Raw genomic sequence first — 19,130 nt, forward strand, 5'->3', positions numbered from 1 at the left:
GCCCGGACCAACCCTTGGGGCACTCCACTTGATACCGGCTGCCAACTAGACATGGAGCCATTGATCACTACCCGCTGAGCCCAACAATTTAGTCAGCTTTCTATCCACCTTATAATCCATTCATCCAGCCCATACTTCTTTAACTTGCTGGCAAGAATACTATGGGAGACCGTATCAAAAGCTTTGCTAAAGTCAAGAAATAACACATCCACTGCTTTCCCCTCATCCACAGAGCCAGTTATCTCATCATAGGAGGCAATTAGATTAGTCAGGCATGATTTGCCCTTGGTGAATCCATGCTGACTCTTCCTGATCACTTTCCTCTCATCTAAGTGCTTCAGAATTGATTTCTTGAGGACCTGCTCCATGATTCTTCCAGGGACTGGCCTGTAGTTCCCTGGATCCTCCTTCTTCCCTTTTTTAAAGATGAGCACTACATTAGCCTTTTTCCAGTTGGCTGGGACCTCCCCCAATCGCCATGAGTTTTCAAAGATAATGGCCAATGGCTCTGCAATCACATCCGTCAACTCCTTTAGCACTCTCGGATGCAGCGCATCCGGCCCCATGGACTTCTGCTCGTCCAGCTTTTCTAAATAGTCCCGAACCACTTCTTTCTCCACAGAGGGCTGGTCGCCTCCTCCCCATGCTGTGCTGCCTAGTGCAATAGTCTGGGAGCTGACCTTGTTCGTGAAGACAGAGGCAAAAAAAAGCATTGAGTACATTAGCTTTTTCCACATCCTCTGTCACTAGGTTGCCTCCCTCATTCAGTAAGGGGCCCACACTTTCCTTGACTTTCTTCTTGTTCCTAACGTACCTGAAGAAACCCTTCTTGTTACTCTTAACATCTCTTTCCTGATTTCACTCCTGCATGCCTGAGCAATATTTTTGTACTCCTCCCTGGTCATTTGTCCAATCTTCCACTTCTTGTAAGCTTCTTTTTTGTGTTTAAAATCAGCAAGGATTTCACTGTTAAGCCAAGCTGGTCGCCTGCCATATTTACTATTCTTTCTACACATTGGGATGGTTTGTTCCGGTAACCTCAATAAGGATTCTTTAAAATACAGCCAGCTCTCCTGGACTCCTTTTCCCCTCATGTTATTCTCCCAGGGGATACTGCCCATCAGTTCCTGAGGGAGTCAAAGTCTGCTTTTCTGAAGTCCAGGGTCCGTATTCTGCTGCTCTCCTTTCTTCCTTGTGTCAGGATCCTGAACTCGACCATCTCATGGTCACTGCCTCCCAGGTTCCCCTCCACTTTTGCTTCCCCTATTCTTCCTGGTTTGTGAGCAGCAGGTCAAGAAGAGCTCTGCCTCTAGTTGTTTCCTCTAGCACTTGCACCAGGAAATTGTCCCCTACACGTTCCAAAAACTTACTGGATTGTCTGTGCACCGCTGTATTGCTCTCCCAGCAGATATCAGGGTGATTGAAGTCTCCCATGAAAACCAGGGCGTACGATCTAGTAACTTCCGTTAGTTGCCAGAAGAAAGCCTCAGCCACCTCATCCCTCTGGTCTGGTGGTCTATAGCAGACTCCCACCCCGATATCACCCTTGTTGCTCACACTTCCAAACTTAATCCAGAGACTCTCAGGTTTTTCTGCAGTTTCATACCGGAGCTCTGAGCAGTCATACTGCTCTCTTACATACAATGCAACTCCCCCACCTTTTCTGCCCTGCCTGTCCTTCCTGAACAGTTTATATCCATCCATGACAGTACTCCAGCCATGTGAGTTATCCCACCAAGTCTCTGTTATTCCAATCACATCATAATTTTTTCTTGACTGCGCCAGGACTTCCAGTTCTCCCTGCTTGTTTCCCAGGCTTCTTGCATTTGTGTATAGGGTGATACACACTTAAGATAACTCGCTGATTGTCCCGCTTTCTCAGCATGAGGCAGGAGCCCTCCCCCTTGCGCTCTCCTGCTCGTGCTTCCTCCTGGTATCCCACTTCCCCACCTACCTCAGGGCTTTGGTCTCCTTCCCCCGGTGAACCTAGTTTAAAGCCCTCCTCACTAGGTTAGCCAGCCTGTTTGTGAAGATGCTCTTCCCTCTCTTCATTAGGTGGAGCCCGTCTGTGCCTAGCACTCCTCCTTTTTGGAACACCATCCCATGGTCAAAGAATCCAAAGCCTTCTCTCTGACACCACCTGCTTAGCCATTCATTGACTTTCATGATTTGACAGTCTCAACCCAGGCCTTTTCCTTCCACGGGGGTAGAAGGAATAACCAGCATGGATTTGTCAAGAAGAAATTATACCAAGCCAACCAAATTTCCTTCCTTGCCAGTGTTATTGGTCTAGTGGAAAGGAGGGAAAGCTGTAGATGTGATATATCTTGATTTTAGTAAGGCTTTTAACCCAGTCCCAAATGACATTCTTATAAGCAAACTAGAAGCATGTGATGTTGATGAAATTACCATAAGGTGGGTGCACAACTGGTTGAAAGACTGTACTCAAAGAGTAGTTATCAATTGTCGCTGTTAAACTGGGAGTGCACATCTAGTGGTGTCCTGCAGGGTCAGTCCGGGATCTGGTACTGCTCAGTATTTTCATTAATGACTGGGGTAATGGACTGGAGAGTATGCATACAGAATTTCCATATGACACTAAGATGGGAGGGTTTGCAAGCCCTTTAGAGGACAGGATTAGAATTTAAAATGATCTTGACAAATTGGAGAATTGGTTTAAATTCAATAAGATGAAATCCAATAAAGACAAATGCAAAATACTTCACTTAGGAAGGAAAAATCAAATGCACAACTACAAAATGGGGGATTAACTGGCTAGGTGGTAATGCTGCTGAACAGGATCTGGGGGTTATAGTGGATCACAAATTGAATGAGAGTCAACAACGTGATGCAGCTGTGAAAAAGGCTAAGATTCTGGGTGTATTAACATGTCATATGTAAGACCAGGGAGGTAATTGTCCTGCTCTATTCAGCACTGGTGAGGCCACAGCGGGAGTAATGTTCCCAATTCTTGATGCCACACTTCAGGAAAGATGTGGACAAATTGGAGAGATTCCAGAGGTGAGATTCAAAAATGATAAAAGGTTTAGAAAATCTGAACTATGAGGTAAGGTTAACAAAACTGGGCATGTTTAGTATTGAGAAAAGAAAGCTGAGTGGGTACCTGGTAACAGTCTCCAACTATATTAAGGGCTGTTCTTAAAAGGATGGTGATTGGTTGTTCTCCAGGTCCACTGATGGGAAGACAAAAAGTAATGGGCTTAATCTGCCTAAGGGAAATTTAGGTTACATATTAGGAAAAACTTTCTTAAATAAAGATAGTTAAGTACTAGAATAAATTACCAAGGAAGGCTGCAGAATCTCCATCACTGAAAGTTTTTAAAAACAGGTTGGACAAACACCTGTCAGGGATGATTAGGGGTTATCCCCAGACATTCTTGGTCTTGTGCTCCCTAATCTGAGTCAGGGAGAGTTCCCCAAGATCTAAAGGTTATTTTGGTCAGCAACAGTGAATGGAAGCATGAGCCACAATTGGTGAACACACACCATCCAGCATTATGACCCCTACTGTTAAAACTTTTTGTTAAGTTCCTGATTGTTTCTTTGAGAGGCCTTTACTTGTCTTGCAATCAGTCAATCACTACCCAAAGTTATTTCAAAATTAATGATGTCAACAAAGCAGAATATAAATACACACACCATCTCAAAAAGTTTTCCTCTATAATCTGGGGGATTGGTGATGACTGCATGTCGCATGTGGTATGCTGATCTAAGCGGCATTACCCCTAAGAGTACCTGTTGGGCAGATTTTTCACTCCTGGAGAGCTAAAAAGGCAAAGGGAAAAGCACAGCCATAAAAATTGCAACAGGCAGCAATAACCTACCTACCAAAAATATGAAAAATAACTTTATATTTTTATATTAAAATATATATTGGGGGGAGGGATAGCTCAGTGGTTTGAGCTTTGGCCTGCTAAACCCAGGGTTATGAGTTCAATCCTTGAGGGGGCCATTTAGGGATATGGGGCAAAAATTGGGGATTGGTCCTGTTGTGAGCAGGGGGTTGGACTAGATGACCTCCTGAGGTCCCTTCCAACCCTGATATTCTATGATCTATGATTGTTCTTTTCCATATTGTTGGCTGGTTGTTTTTTGCTGCTTATTGCTATCTTATAAATTGAGCGTGTGTATCCATATTATTTATAGACAGAGATACACAAACACATGCACAATAAAAGGGACAAGTAATATACCTCCCCCAAACCACCAAATTTAACCCATCAAAGACATTTAAGAGGAGTCAAAAAGAGAAAAACAAACAAAAAATATGTTTGGCTGACTAGAATGAGGGACATCTCAAAAGACACAAAACTATCAGGAGTGGGAGAGTTTGGGCTTGCCTATTTCAGAAACTGGTTCTTCATGACTGAGAGATCACAGCAGGATTCCTAGACAGAGGCTAAATCAAAGCAAGCACTTTGTTAATGAAGTGTATGGACCTATCACCATATAGCTGCTGTGTATAAGACTGCAATGGAAATTTGTTCGAGGCAGGAAGCAGAGCCCAGCCTCTCTCAGACATAATGAGTCCTTCTAATTTAGGCCAGACAGGCCACAAAAATGCAAAATGCAATCAGGCAAATCTTTCAACACAGTCCTCTAAGTGACACCACTACCCAGGGAATTGATGTCCAAGGAAACAAAAAGTGTGGTTGACTTTCTAAGGGCTTTAGTCCAGTAGAAGTAGAACCTCATGTACATTCTAATGTTTCATTCATTGAAAAGGATGGAATGAGCATGAACTTGTGGAAAGAATGTTGCCAGAGTAAGGGGCTCACTACAACAGAGGTTAGTCACTGTGCTAAAGAAGTATCTGATGAGCCTGTAGCTCCCACCTTAAGCAAGTGAAATTTGGTACAAGGTGAGTCATTCACAAGAACCTGAAATCTGCTTTGTCTATCAGCAGATATCACTAAGTTAGTGCCACCAGGAAAATTAATGTCCAGTTATGAAACTTGAACTCTCAGGTTCCAAGTGTCTCAGAAAAGGCCTTCATCAGCCTTACCATAACCACATTAAAATCCCGTGATAAATGTGGGGCTTTTAAACACTAGATTTCAAAAGTCGCAGGTCCCAAATGAAACTGATGAGGAGGGACTGCAAGGATACTTGTCTATTTTTCAGTCATTCATAAAAGGCTGAGATAAGTGCTAAGTGTAGCAGGATGCAACGTAGTCATAGCTGTGTCAGCCCCAGGATGTTAGAGAGACAAGGTGGGTGAGGTAATATCTTTTATTGGATCAACTTCTGGTAGCGAGAGAGAGAAACTGTCAAGCCACACAAAGCTGTTCTTCATGTCTGGGAAAGAAACTCCTAGCATCACATCCTTTCCCAAACCTAAAAAGAGCTGTGTGTGGCTTGAAAGCTGATCTCTCTCTTACCAACAGAAGTTGGTCCAATAAAAGATATTATCTCACCCACCTTGTCTCTCTAAGTGTAGCTGGATGAAGTTTAATTTCTACATTAAACTCAGACAGGTGAAGAAGATACTCAAGCAGGTCTTCTGCAAATCAGGATCAAGTAGGCTCTGCTTGCTCCATATCACAAATCTTTTCCACTTACAATTGTTCTGAAAAACCAAAAGGATTTGAGCTAGCTGCTCATAGACTAAATACCCACAAAGCTCCACCCTCTCACAAGTCAAGCTGTCAACAGCAATGCTTGCAGCATGGCGCTAACAGGGCAGTTTGGTTGTCAGTGATCAAGAGTCATATGCTCAGTCTAATGACTATGGCCAACTGCAAAAGAGTAATCAAACCTTGTTTCTCCCTGAACTCTCCCATGCCTCTTGGTACCAGAAATACAGTTGGAAAGGTATATAAGAGTCTTTTTTCCCAGTGGATGTATAAGGCAGCCCTTGTTAGGACAGCCTCCCTGATGCCATGATCAAAAAAGTGCAAAATCTTCCTCAGCTTAATAGCAAAGATCCACTTTCACTGTCCTCCACTAGAAGAAAATCATCTTCAGGTAGAGACCTACTTGGATATGTATACAAAGGGGGCCCAATTTTGATTTGGGTCTTTCAGCACTGTAGTAATATAAATAATAACTAACAATAATTCTGGACGCTCCATATTATCATACAGTAAACTGAGCAAAACTCAGTACTAAAACTATAGGTACATGAAAATAAGTACATGGTATCCCACTACCGTAATCCTCCACCTCTATCCCCATTTTGTTTGTCATTCATTGCAGTGTTGCCTCTAATTTAGATTATTAGCTCCCTGCAACAAGGACCCTGTTAATTGTATTTGTTCTATAAGCACCACAGCCAGCTTTGGAGAGTTAGAAAAAAATAATACTAACACTAATCCATTCCTATCGGACTCTTCCTTCAAGGAACATATAACAACTAATACATGTATATTTCTAGGGTCAGATTTACACCTTATGTGCTCCTAGGTGCAGCATCTTCAGCGCCCCCCACTCCCATCCCGTCCTCTTCCCCCCCCCCCCACAGCTGACCTTCATGTTTTCCTTACAAAATGAAACTTTTAACCCACTTTTAACTTTTAGGCACCCCTAAAATTCCAGCACCCCTACACACGTGCCTACTGTGCCTAACTGGAAATCCAACGCTGTATATTTCAAGATTCATGAAGGAGCAGACTCACTCTCCTGCACAAGATCTCTGAATAAAGATGCAGCAGCACTGAGCATAGGGCCAGACCAGATGATTTGGCAGCCTACAGTTGTGCAGACCTATAACAACTTGCACATTACCACCTCTATCATAAAATACAATATGCTATACTATATGCAAACAGAAAAATTTCACACCCAACTAAGATACAAAAGGCACTCTCCAGGAAAAAAAACCCACTATATTATGCATTATTAAATATTCTAACGTTGTGCTTAAAGTGTGGCTAGTAAGGTACTTGGATAACAATAATTTTTCCTATGCATTTTTAGCTTATTTTCTTTCACACAATTATACATTTGCCCAATTGCCTCTTGCAGGCCAGGCTACATTGCTGTACATCTTCAAAGTCTTTTAAAATCAATCCCACAAGGCAATAATAAAATAAAATAATAATAATAATAATTATAATTCCTATATAGGGTATTTGTTTGCTTCTAAAAGATTGCTTTTTTTCTCTTGCACAAACTAAACCTTACTATTTTGGTTCCAGTTTGTAGTGATTTAGTACTATTCTCCCCACCAGATGGCAGTAACTTCAACTTAATATAAACCAGACTATTGCCACATGTGCAGCAAACAATAGTATTCTTTATGTTTGGGATTTTCATAAAAGGGATTGCTGGCTGTTAACATGGAGTTGTTTTAGATCCCTGTGATTTAACGACAAATGGGAGGGTAATGTTTTCTACTAATGGCTAAGGTTAATTATGATCAGTGTGCTTTGCAAGGTAAATTGCAGTCTGTTCGTAACAAAGAGCTCTTACTCTTACCCATTTTTTATTATATCTGAAATTCACTGGTTGCATTTTGAAAATGGTGGGGATTTTATCTGAGTTATATTTCCTTCTTTTTTCCTTTCCAATATTTGTCCACAAGTAACTTCCAATATTACACCAAGTCTTAATTAATTTAATCATCACTTCATGTGTATTAGTGCATATGTCAATAATTATAGTGTATTAATAATTTAAAATGCTGACTCTTCAATATTTTAACAAACATATGTCTTCCACCCACTTCTAGACTTTCATGAGCACGTCGCTGAATAAAGCCTCACCAGATCTTTGTCCCTAGTGAAATAAACTTGGAAGAAATAATGGAAGCTCCTTTTGTTGGTAGGACATGTCAAACATATACAGCAACTGATCAGACTTTTGTTATTTTGGTGTTAGCTCTTGTTAGTTTGGTATGGCTTAGAAATGTATGCTTTTGTGTACCGGGCACCAAAACTTAGAACAGAGGTTCCTGTTCCTAGTTTTTTTATGAAGCATTATGCCAGTAGTCTGATTTTTAGCCTACCCTAACTAAGCTTCCTCCCCAGCAAATATGTAATGGCTTCATTTTTTAGAAAGCAAAACAAATAAGCTATTCATGGATCACTACAAACCTTTTGCTAGAAAGGCAGAGACTTATGGAGAATATAAAATAGACCCAGCTATTATTATACCTAGATTAGAGCTACATCGCTGCTTCAAGATTAATGGTGTTAAAAAGTAAACAATGTATTACTAATATGATATATCCATACATAAATATTCAAATTAATTTTACCTTTTCTTAAATTCATGATTCAAATTTTAAAGCCTGTTAGATCTGTTCTTCCTTGATGTACAAGTGTAAATCCTATTATTAACATTAATATGATCTGGAGGTGAACAGATTCTTACAGGGACACTCAGAAATACTGTTTTAGATAGGTGTGACAAAGATATGGTGCAGAAGATTTCTGTTTGATTTACACAAAATTCAAATCTAATACCTCTGAATGTGTCATGGAAAACTTGAAAACTTAACAAAACATGCCTTTTTTAACAAATAAATTATTTCTCTTCTGTTCTCTACTCCTAATAAAAGTCAAAATAATAAGTCTTTTTGCCTATGTAAAAATTTGTTATGGGCCCAGAAATGGAAATTATTCAAATTATTCATTATTATTCATTCAAATGAAGAATTTAGTGGACAGTAAAAGCATTGTAGTGAACACATACTAGTAACATATTGGTTCTGAGTGCTGCCCTCTTCTTAAAGTGGATGTTATTAATTGCTGCTCCTGGTAAGGGTAGTTAGGGTTTGGCCAGTGGTAGCCCAGCCACTGTAAGGATTAATGTCATTGGAGGATGGGAACTGCACTGCAAAGCTGTTGGTTCTCCAGCATAAACCTACTACAGGGTTCATCCATAGCAGCAAAGTGTGCTTTTCACTGTTTGCAGATGTAGTCTTGCTTATTTTATAATTGAAATCAACATTTTAGAAAAGAGGACTTCATGTCCTTTTCTACAGAGCTAGTACCTTGCAATGACTAAGTGGCAGAGTCCTGTGGAGTCCAGAGTCCTTATAGACTAACAGATGTATTGGAGCATAAGCTTTCGTGAGTGAATACCCACTTCGTTGGATGCATGTATTGGAAATTTCCAGAGGCAGGTATAAATATACATCTATTAGTCTATAAGGTGCCACAGGACTCTTTGCCGCTTTTACAGATCCAGACTAACACGGCTACCCCTCTGATACTTGCAATGACTAAGTTATTTTCAACTGTATGCTGACTGAAAAAAAATCAAGCTGCACATGCATTTTTTAATAAACAAATGCACTAGTTTTCCAACAAGTTTGTTCCAAGCAACAGAGCCTGTTTGGACAGCCGGCATCTACTAGCAGACAAGAACAGATTCAAACCCTTTTGTCTTTCATAACCATTGAGGATTCTCGATAGATCGATCCTGTGGAACACAATTGCCCTCAAAGATGTACAAACTAAATCTGTGTAGAGATAAGAGAAAAACCCTGAAACAGAAAGTGAAAAAAACAGACTGCCCTATATTAATAGACAGAATGGAGCAAGACAGAAAGACAAGGCTCTACAAAGGGAAGGCCTGAGAGCAGACAGGGAGAGAAAATGAGAGGGTCTGTAAGTATGAAAGAGAGAAAGATCTCTTGAAGCTGAGAGGGATTTAGCAACAGATAAGGAGATAGATAGGAGAAAGCAGGGAGGGAGAGAAAAGAAGAAGATAAAAGAGTGATGACCATGAAACCCTAAGAAGGAAGTGATGCCAACAAACCCACCATTAGAAGAACCATCCCAAGAGACCAGAAAGTCTAATTCACCTGAAAGCTAGGCTTCTGTAACATGCTTTTTTGAAGGTACCCTGGAAAACTGCTTACAGATTTCTCTTCTTGAAAAACATAGCAATACGACTTCTCTAGAGCCTTAACTCATGACAGCTGGTTATGCCAACGCTTTGCACACTGCACTGACTGCCTACATTACAGCAAATGCTCTTGAATGTTTTACTTTTCATATATATATATAAGCCCCTAAATAAAAAGACCAGTTTGCTTAAAGGTGTGCTAACTGCTCCATTGCCAAAATCAACAGGGTTGGAATTGTGGATAATCTCCAGATTCTGTATAAACTTGAAATAATAGAATGTAAGGCCCTTTTCTGTTGAAGGCCTGATATTCAGAACTCCCTTATATGTCTGTCATGGTACTTCCATGTCATCTATGATCACAATGACTACTAATTCTACTAATGTGTAAAAACACACTCATCTTGCTATTATTTTACTCCTCTTCCTTCAAACTTTATCTCTATTTGCACATTTTTCCACTAGTTGCATCTTGTCATAATCCTAGATTTACATTTTGTACACTGGGTCAGACTAGATGATCTAATGGTCCCTTCAGGCCTTCAATTTCTATGAAATATCTGGATCACTGTGTAATCAGATTGAAATAATTTGCATTCCTTGCAAACCAGAGGTGAAATTCTGACCCCACTGAAGTCAAGGGTAAAACTCCCATTGATTTAAATATGGCCACGATTTAATTCTAGGTTCCTACCTTAGGTTCTGCTAGTTCTGAACACTATCAACTAGCAGAATGATTGCAACAAATTCAAATTCACATCCAGAAAAAACACATTCAAAAGCATGTTACTTAAGTGGGAAATGTTTCCATCACTTTAGTTTGCGAAAGCATCAGCTACAATAGTGTGCAACTACCCATATTAATGTTGGATTATGGACACCTGTAACCGAAATTTCAAATAAAGAATTAAAGACTTACCCCTAATCTGTGAAACAAAAAGGATCTTTTTGCAAAAGTCATAACGGCAGCCATATACCTGAAAGAAATACAGTGAATCAAGATGAGGGTAAAAGATTAAAAGGATCATATACTAAAGCCAGACACTTCAAAATAGCCCAGTGAAATTATATTTAACTCCTTTTCAAAATCAATTAAAATTATACCCCAGAGTTACAAAAACACTGGTGTAAAAGAGGGGAAAAGTCTTGTCTTTTAGCTTACAAGATCTGATCTATTTCCCCAAGACAGTAACTGCCAGAGAACTACTGTACATCAGTAAATCAAGAATTTCTAATAGTATAACCAAATACTGACATTATTGGCCAGATGGATGATGGTACTCATCCACTTTCTTTTCATTTAATTCAGAAATACAATTTTACACTCTGAAAGAGTAACCCAATATTTATGTAAAAAGTAGTACATAATTACATAATAGTAACCCCCAACACTGTAGTTATGTTATAGTAAGGTGTAGTGTTGTGAGGCACTATTGTAAACTATTATTTTGTTAACTAAAGAAAGAAAATGATTTTATCTTCTATTTGTGAAACTGTACATTTTTGTAGTGTATCATAAAATGTGTTTAGAAAATATAGACATCTTCACTCCAGTTACATGCGTATTTTAAGATATTTGATTTCTTGCAAAAAATATTGCTGAAGCAGTTTATATATATAGCTGCAGTTTCAGAGAGGAAATTAAATTCTGACATGTCTTGAAATGGCACAGCATGTTGGCCTTGAGTATGTAAAGCTTTGATAAATTAACAATATAGTGTATTGTAGTATTAATTATATTTTAATATAGTGGCTGAATTATGCTGTATGTATGTTGACATTAAAATGTAATTACAATGTGACTGAACTTTGTCATACTTGTAATGACTGCTTATTCATATCTACACATAGTAATTTCTCTGAAGTTATACCTGTCGCACACAATCACTAAAAGTTTAAATGTCAAAAAATAAAAATTAATTTCAGCATAGCTACTGTTTATTTAGTATACCTGGACTGTAAATGTACATGCATTCATAATGAAACAGACGGCGAGCACAAGTAATTCAGTTACATGGTCCACCTCTGGTTGTAGGATTTTGTATAGGCACATATAGAAAGAAAAAAAAAACATAACCAGAATAATTTACAGTATAATATGGTAAATATGAAACTTCAGGGGTAATAAATTATTAAATCATGTCGCTAATCTTCAGGTTAGTATGGTGCAGGAGTAGCTACTCTATAATTAAGTTTGCAACCAGTTTCCATTTTTAAAATCTTATTTTAGCCCCCTGAACCTATTTTTATTTTTAAGACATTAAAAAGTAGTATGAATTTTTGATTGTCCAAAGTGGCCTTTTTATCATCCTTCATACCTACATAAACTATTCACAGTCAGTGTAAAGCTGAGTTTTATATCCTGAGATTAGTGTTGAAAGAGTAGTACTCATTTTGAATTAAGGTTGTTGTGTTGCAATGAAATAAGAATTACTCTGTACTTGATAATGAGAAATGTGTGACAGTTTAAGATGATGGCCCCAATCCTAGAGGAAATCCACATGTGCTCAATTTACACACTGTGGGTAGAATCCCACTGAAGCATTTGTCATCAATGGGATTATTCACAATATATTAAGTAAAGTTTAGGCACAAGTCTTTCCAGGGTCAGGCATTATATTGGCTTTAACTTTTTCAATTCCTTGCTCCTCAACTTTGTAAATTATGTGATAGGTCAGTAAACTGTTACATTCAGCAACCTTAATTGGCTTTTTAAATGCGTGATTTTGGTTTTTGTTTGTTTCTGGAGGTTCAATTAGTGTTAAATACAAGTTTGAAAAAGCACAACCACTATGTAATTATACTGTAACTACAGTGTAATTGCAGTTACTATATTATAAAGTGTAACTGTGGAATGGATATTGTCTTATGATACTGCCACCTAATCTGTCATTAATAAAAAATGACTTGAGTTTGACATAACTTCCCCCAGAAAACAAGAAAAGCGATGTATGATCACATAATTAGAACATGAATGTAATGATCAGATAGGGTTTTGTTTTCAACAGTTGATATTTTAAACTAAAAGTGACAACAGGAGGAAAATGTGAGGAAGACCTACTGAAACTGGGTAGTTAGGAAAGGAAAGAGGAAACAAGTTAGATTAATATAGTCACTGATCCCTCATTCCCAGGAGCATAAGTATGTGCGGGAGAAGGGAGGGAAAAAAGGAAAAGTAATGATGTTGGCGGAGTGCTAATCCAGTTTTCAAAGTGGCTCCATCTCTAATAAAATATGGCTATAAATAGCCTTCAGCAGTAGCCTATGTATTATGAGCAACAAATTCTAAGCAAAAAAAAAAAAAAAAAACAAAGAAACAAGCAAACCTCTGGTGCAGCCACAGCTTTTAGTAGCATTTACCTTTGCTGCTGTATAACTTCTGAATTTCACCTTGCAATGAACAAATTAAATCAGGAGACTGATGTTCCCCCTTTTTATTTTTTAAACAAACCATCAAATTGAAAATATGGTTCAAAATGTTATAAAGCATTATGTAAAAATGTAACTATACTGATGCACCTTCATATTCTGCAACCAAATTTATCTAAAGAAAAATTACCTGATGTACCTTGCTTCTGCTTCCTGTGAATCACAGTGGTTGAGGTATTGCAAATCCCTCAAAAAGAGGTATAATTTGGAAACAGTAACAAATACTTGCCCATAAGGTAATTGCTATATAGTAGAACCTCAGAGTTACCAACACCAGAGTTACGAACTGCCCAGTCAACCACACACCTCATTTGGAACCGGAAGTACACAATCAGGTAGCAGAGACCAAAAAAAGGAAATACAGTATAGTACTATGTTAAATGCAAACTATTAAAAAATAAAGGGATAGTTTAAAAAAAAGATTTGACAAGGTAAGGAAACTGTTTTCCGTGCTTGTTTCATTTAAATTAAGATGGTTAAAAGCAGCATTTTTCTTCTGCAGTAAAGTTTCAAAGCTGTATTAAGTCAATGTTCAGAGTTATGAACATTTCAGAGTTACGTACAACCTCCATTTCCAAGGTGTTCGTAATTTTGAGGTTCTACTGTATTAATGTTGCTTTCTGATTAGTTGGAAGGGCTGATATAGATACAGATTTGCCCTACAGATTTTTTGCAACATCCAGTGGACCAGGAGTATATAGCTCAAAAAGTTTGATCTTGTTCAACATCCACACATGCCAACTTTTGGTCCAAGGAATCAGTTGATTGGTCTAGCGTCACATTATTGGCCCACTGCACCATTCAGTTTCCCATGCATAAAGGGAAACATATGTTCCGAAAAATATGTTTTCCATACTTCTTGCACATCGCTCTGCTTTGGTGCAGACATTTAATGAACTACTCCTCTTGTAAGTAGATGTTTTTGGGGCAGTTCTTCACCCAATTCACAAGCTGAATTGAGGAACTACTTTACAGAAGTGGCTAGTAATACTGCTTCAAAGCACTGCAAGTTATAGCTCAAAGGCTGTGGTCATTAAGATACCAGCTTTACCAGCAGAAACAGTGCATAACCATTGATAGTAGGGGGGACACAGTTTAAAGGTTTGGACTCCCCCCAGGCAGGCCACACCCTTTACCCTCAGTCTCCCCTCCCAGAAAGCAGGAGCTGCTCACTGCAGTGACCAGCTCCTGCTTCTCCCCGCAGGGCACAGCCTGCAGCTCACCTATGCTCCAAGGTCACTTGACTGGCTCTGCCAGATACTGCACAGGAAGGGGGTCTGGTGGCACCATGTGACCAAGGGGGCCAGCTCTGAGTCAACAGGAAACCCATGCACAGGAGTGGGGCACTCCAGCCCCAAACCACTGGTGGATGGGTGGTTTCCAGAGGTGGCTTCCAATGCCCTCCCCCCCCCCAGGCTGGGGGCTCCTGCGCCTTACCCACAGTGTGACCCTGATTAAATCCGCCCCCCCTCCCCGGGTCTCTGTGCAAGACCCAAACACACACCAGGACAGGTTCCTGGTCCCATGGGTCACCACTTACCCCGCAGTGCCCCACCACCCCGAAAGTCTGAGGCAATTGCAGAATTTACTCCCCAGGCACAGCCCCACTCGCCTTGCTGGAGGGTCACTGTGGGTCAGTACTACCATGAGCCAGGCCTGCAAAGGGGGAGGACAAAGGGGGCAGCTCACTATTGATGGCATCTGTTTTGAGATAAATTACTGTGCACTCACATATTTTGAACACACTCCCTGCAAAAAAAAGAAATAAAAATATAAACCGTGGCAGAAATCAGGGTGGGGGGGGATGTGACCCCATATGCCCCCCCCCCATGTTACCTCTGTTTACCAAGCTTTCAGTACTTGGTATATATCTCAGGATCTAATTTCACACTTATTTTTGAAATGTAAACTATCAGAGCCTTAGTCACCACGACACCCATTAAAATCAAAATCCCAAGGTTATGATATAAGAGTTTTCATATTCCCAATTCTCTTTTGGAAAATCCCATTTTCCAATACATACACCCGTGCAAGTGGCATTTCTAAGCAACATTTGTTGACCCTTTTCAAAGTTCCTTGTTTGAACCATTCTGTTTTATTTGCACGTTCTGCTACTTGCTGCATACACAAGTTATATTTGCATTTAGGGGCTGAATGGAATAATTTGTGGTTGGTATCGGATTCTGTGCTCCCAAGTTTTGAGTGACCTGATACTTACCCTTGGTAGGTTGGAGATTTTTATCTGTATTTATTTTGCATGACAGTATGGGGATGTTAAAAGATTTTTTCAGATTCCTTTCCTGTGAGTAATATACATGGGCAGCGGGTAGCATAGGCAGGGGAAAGTTGTGCCTTCCCAAATGGTCCTGCATGGCTCCGCCCACACTCTGGCCCACGGCCCTCTCCTGCTTGCCGCTAGTTGGCCCAAAGCCCAGGCAGGCTGCTCCTCTTCCGGAAAGCCTGCTGGGAACTAGTGCATCTGGGACTTAGGGTGGCTGGGGCTGCCCAGCACTGGGAGGGCTCTGGGTGCTGGGGCTGTGCCACCCAGCACACCAGGGCTGGGGGAGAGAAGCAGGCTGCACTGCCCACCCGGTGCTCCAGGGCTAGGGTGGGGGCCACACACTGCCCAGTGTTCAGGGTGGGGGGTGTGCGCCGCCCGCGTGGCGCTCTGGGGCTGGAGGTGCTCGGACTGTGGGGGGGCTGGCGGCCGTGGTGAGAGGGAGGACTTTGGGATGCCATGGGGCAGGATCTCAGGCAGAATGGGTGGGCCGGGCCAGCCCGGGCCAGGAGTAGCCTCCCCAAGCCTGTCGTTCACCCACCGCCCATGATAATATACCTTTTGGAAATTTCTTTAAAAACTACAAATATACATTTGAAAAAAGGTGTGGAGGAATCCTCAGTTTTGCAGGATGGACTTCATCCACACAAATCTTTCATTAAGAAGACTTCTGAGAACTTACTCTCTTAAAACCAGCTACTTCACAAGAAGAAACCAAATGAGAAATTGTAGCCACTTAACAAGCAGCATGTAGAGTCAACACCAAGACCAGTCATGTTAACTTGCTCTGGCTCCTCATGAGTCCTATTTGCTTTCCCATGATGTCATAAATGTGATGAGGGATTGAGCCCCAAAATGGTGTGCAGCAAGCACCTGATGCAAGACAGAGCCAGCACCCATCTTCCAAGAACCTGGGATTATGCTTGTGGTGTAGCTGTGCCTCAGAAATGCAAAATCAGTCCGAGGGTTTGGGGCGGGGTGGGCAAACTATAGCCTGTGAGCCGTTTTAAGCCGGTCTGCAAGCCGCACCACACAGCTCGGCCTCGCTCCGGCACTCCGGCCCGGGTGCTGGGTCGGGGCTGCACCATGCAGCTTGGCCCCACTCCGGCTGGGGCACAGGATCGGGTGCCGCACCATGCGGCTGCTGGAAGCTGGCGCATGGTCCTGCTCTGGCTCCTACGTGCTCCAATGGGAGCTACAGGGGCAGTGTCTGCGGATGGGGCAGCGCGCTGAGCCTCCTGACCGTGCCTCTGCATAGGAGCCGGAGAGGGACATGCCACTGCTTCCAGGAGCTGCTTGAGGTAAGCGCCACTTGGAGCCTGCACCCCCTGAGCCTCTCCCTATGCCACAACCCCCTGCCCCAGCCCTGATCCCCTTCCCGCTCTCCAAAACCCTCCTTTACCCCAAACCTCTCATACCCTGCCCCACCCCAGAGCCTGCACCCCCAGTTGGAACCTGCACCCCGTCCCACAGCCCTGTCCCAGCTCTGATCCCCCTCCCACCCTCCGAACCCCTCGGTCCCAGCCCAGAGCACCCTCCTACACTCCAAACTCCTCATCCCCAGCCCCACCTCAGAGACTACTCCCCCTCCCGCACTCCAACCCCAATTTTGTGAGCATTCATGGCCCGCCATACACTTTCCATTCCCCGATGTGATCCTCCAGCCAAAAAGTTTGCCCACCCCCGGTTTGAGGGATAGGAGCTTTTCTACAGATGTGACACTCCTTAACAGACAATGGCGGTGGTGATCTTTGTGACGCTTTCAGTTTACAGGGGCCTAAAAAATCAAGGTGGCTCAGATCTTGGAAAAGAGGGTCTTAGCATTCACAGTCTTTGCTGTGTAGTTACATGGAGAAGACCATGACGGCCAGAGTCTAGGGTATCACAAAGCCCTTCCAGCAGCATTCTGCATATTAAACATTTGTCCTGACAACAGATAGTAACTGACAAGCCCTCAGCTGCACTAACATATTTGGTAATGAAAACAAATCAGTAAAGGTTAAGGCTTGCTTTAGCGTTCATAGAGTACACACACTGAAAGGACTGGTGCTTACCAGTGCTGGAGGCCCAGAAAATGACAGGGAGACATCTGAACACTACTCGCTCTCAATGTCAGACTAGCTTCCAGCACAGCCAGGGCAAAACATTGCCAAGATATGAAGGGAAGCAAGAAAAGTTCTTGGAATCTTTTAATAAGGTTTCCTTTTGGTGAGTGATCTGGAAGTTAGCCTGAAAATATCATCCAGAGCTCTGAGGAAAGGAGGGGAGATAGGTGTGTTAGGATCTAAAGTATTCTTTCTTTGGCCTGTTGACCCAGAAGCTTGGGTCTATTTTAGTGGCAAGTCATGGATCTAGGAGAATAGTCTTGGGAACAAAAGGGTAGTCATATGTTTAGAAAATCAAACTGTGGTCCATACTATTAATTACTGCCAAGTCAAGCACTGTCATGCATCTGGCTCACATATAAGCATCTACCTTTTTGCATCTATTTGATAACAAAACATAACTCAGAGACAGAATTATACAAATATCCTCATTCCAATGGCTTAGCTCGCTATGAAGTAGATAGGTTTTGACAGAATACTCTGGAGGCCAGCACAGCCCTAATTCCAGTAAGAACAATGTATCTATTTTTTCCCTCTGATAACCTCCTACTCCTTAGAGCGCTCCAAGTTTCTTCTCTTCAATATCCTATATCCAAGACTGAAAATACCCTGTCTTTAAGGAATCATAGGAAAGACTAATCCTGGGGAAGATCAAGGGAGTTTTGTGGCTATGGCTTCCTAAGGTTTGCCTCCATCTTTAATAGCCATCTTTTTCTCCTTATATCCCAAACCACCCGAATCCCTAGGGTGGTGTTTTTTTACATACGCATTATTCAGAGTCTGTGCTAAGGGAGAGAAATGTTATATATCTATTTATATATATATATATATCTAGATATTATATATATATAATATCTAGATATATATTATATATCTAGCCAGCATCAGCTTTTTGCACTGGGCTGATAGAAACCTGGGCTCTCTTCTGGCTCTCTTCTCAGTTTTGTTCTGGTTATTGATTTGACTTTATTCAATAGAGTTCTAGTTATATGAATCATGATTAACTCCTGCTATCCAGTTAGTGATTCACAGTGTTGGTGGGAGCTGCCATTATGTGCCTGGGTAGACATGATTTACTCTTGGTACCAAATCCCAGGATCTTCACCTATAAGAAGGGGGCAGATTTTCCCAGGTATCATACTAATCTGGTCAATTTGGCTTCCCTAGCATGTTTTGTAAGAAACCTTCAGGTAGGTCATTCGAGTGATGCTATTTTAAATGGAGCAGACAGTTCTGTTCTGAGATGATGTATGGATTTTCTGAGCCTTTTTGGGCCAGATGGTGTCCACTGGTTCAGATATCTTTAATAAGTCTCCATGTGTCAACCATTTTTGTTCCAGCAGAGAAAAAAATTAATTTAATAGGATTCGTTTCTGCCTGAATTGAATTATGGTTACCAGGTTATAAATCCCCCACAATGACCCTTACAACAGACACAGTAAATCCTCATCTATAATGTTACAGTTTTAAAGCTTCTTCCCACATTCTTGTGAGGGAAA

At 41.3% G+C, this 19,130-nt stretch overlaps 1 long non-coding RNA gene across 3 annotated transcripts in view; it reads right to left on the reverse strand.

Annotated features, from left to right (window-relative positions):
• Window positions 1-19,130, reverse strand: part of LOC114020167 — a 324,008-nt gene that overhangs the window by 176,532 nt on the left and 128,346 nt on the right. For all 3 annotated transcript variants that reach the window (XR_006287984.1, XR_006287985.1, XR_006287986.1), the window contains exon 5: window positions 10,739-10,796. This is a non-coding gene — a long non-coding RNA (uncharacterized LOC114020167). The remainder of the gene's footprint in view (window positions 1-10,738; window positions 10,797-19,130) is intronic.

Source organism: Chelonia mydas, chromosome 1, assembly GCF_015237465.2.
Source record: "Chelonia mydas isolate rCheMyd1 chromosome 1, rCheMyd1.pri.v2, whole genome shotgun sequence".
NCBI lineage: Eukaryota > Metazoa > Chordata > Testudines > Cheloniidae > Chelonia > Chelonia mydas.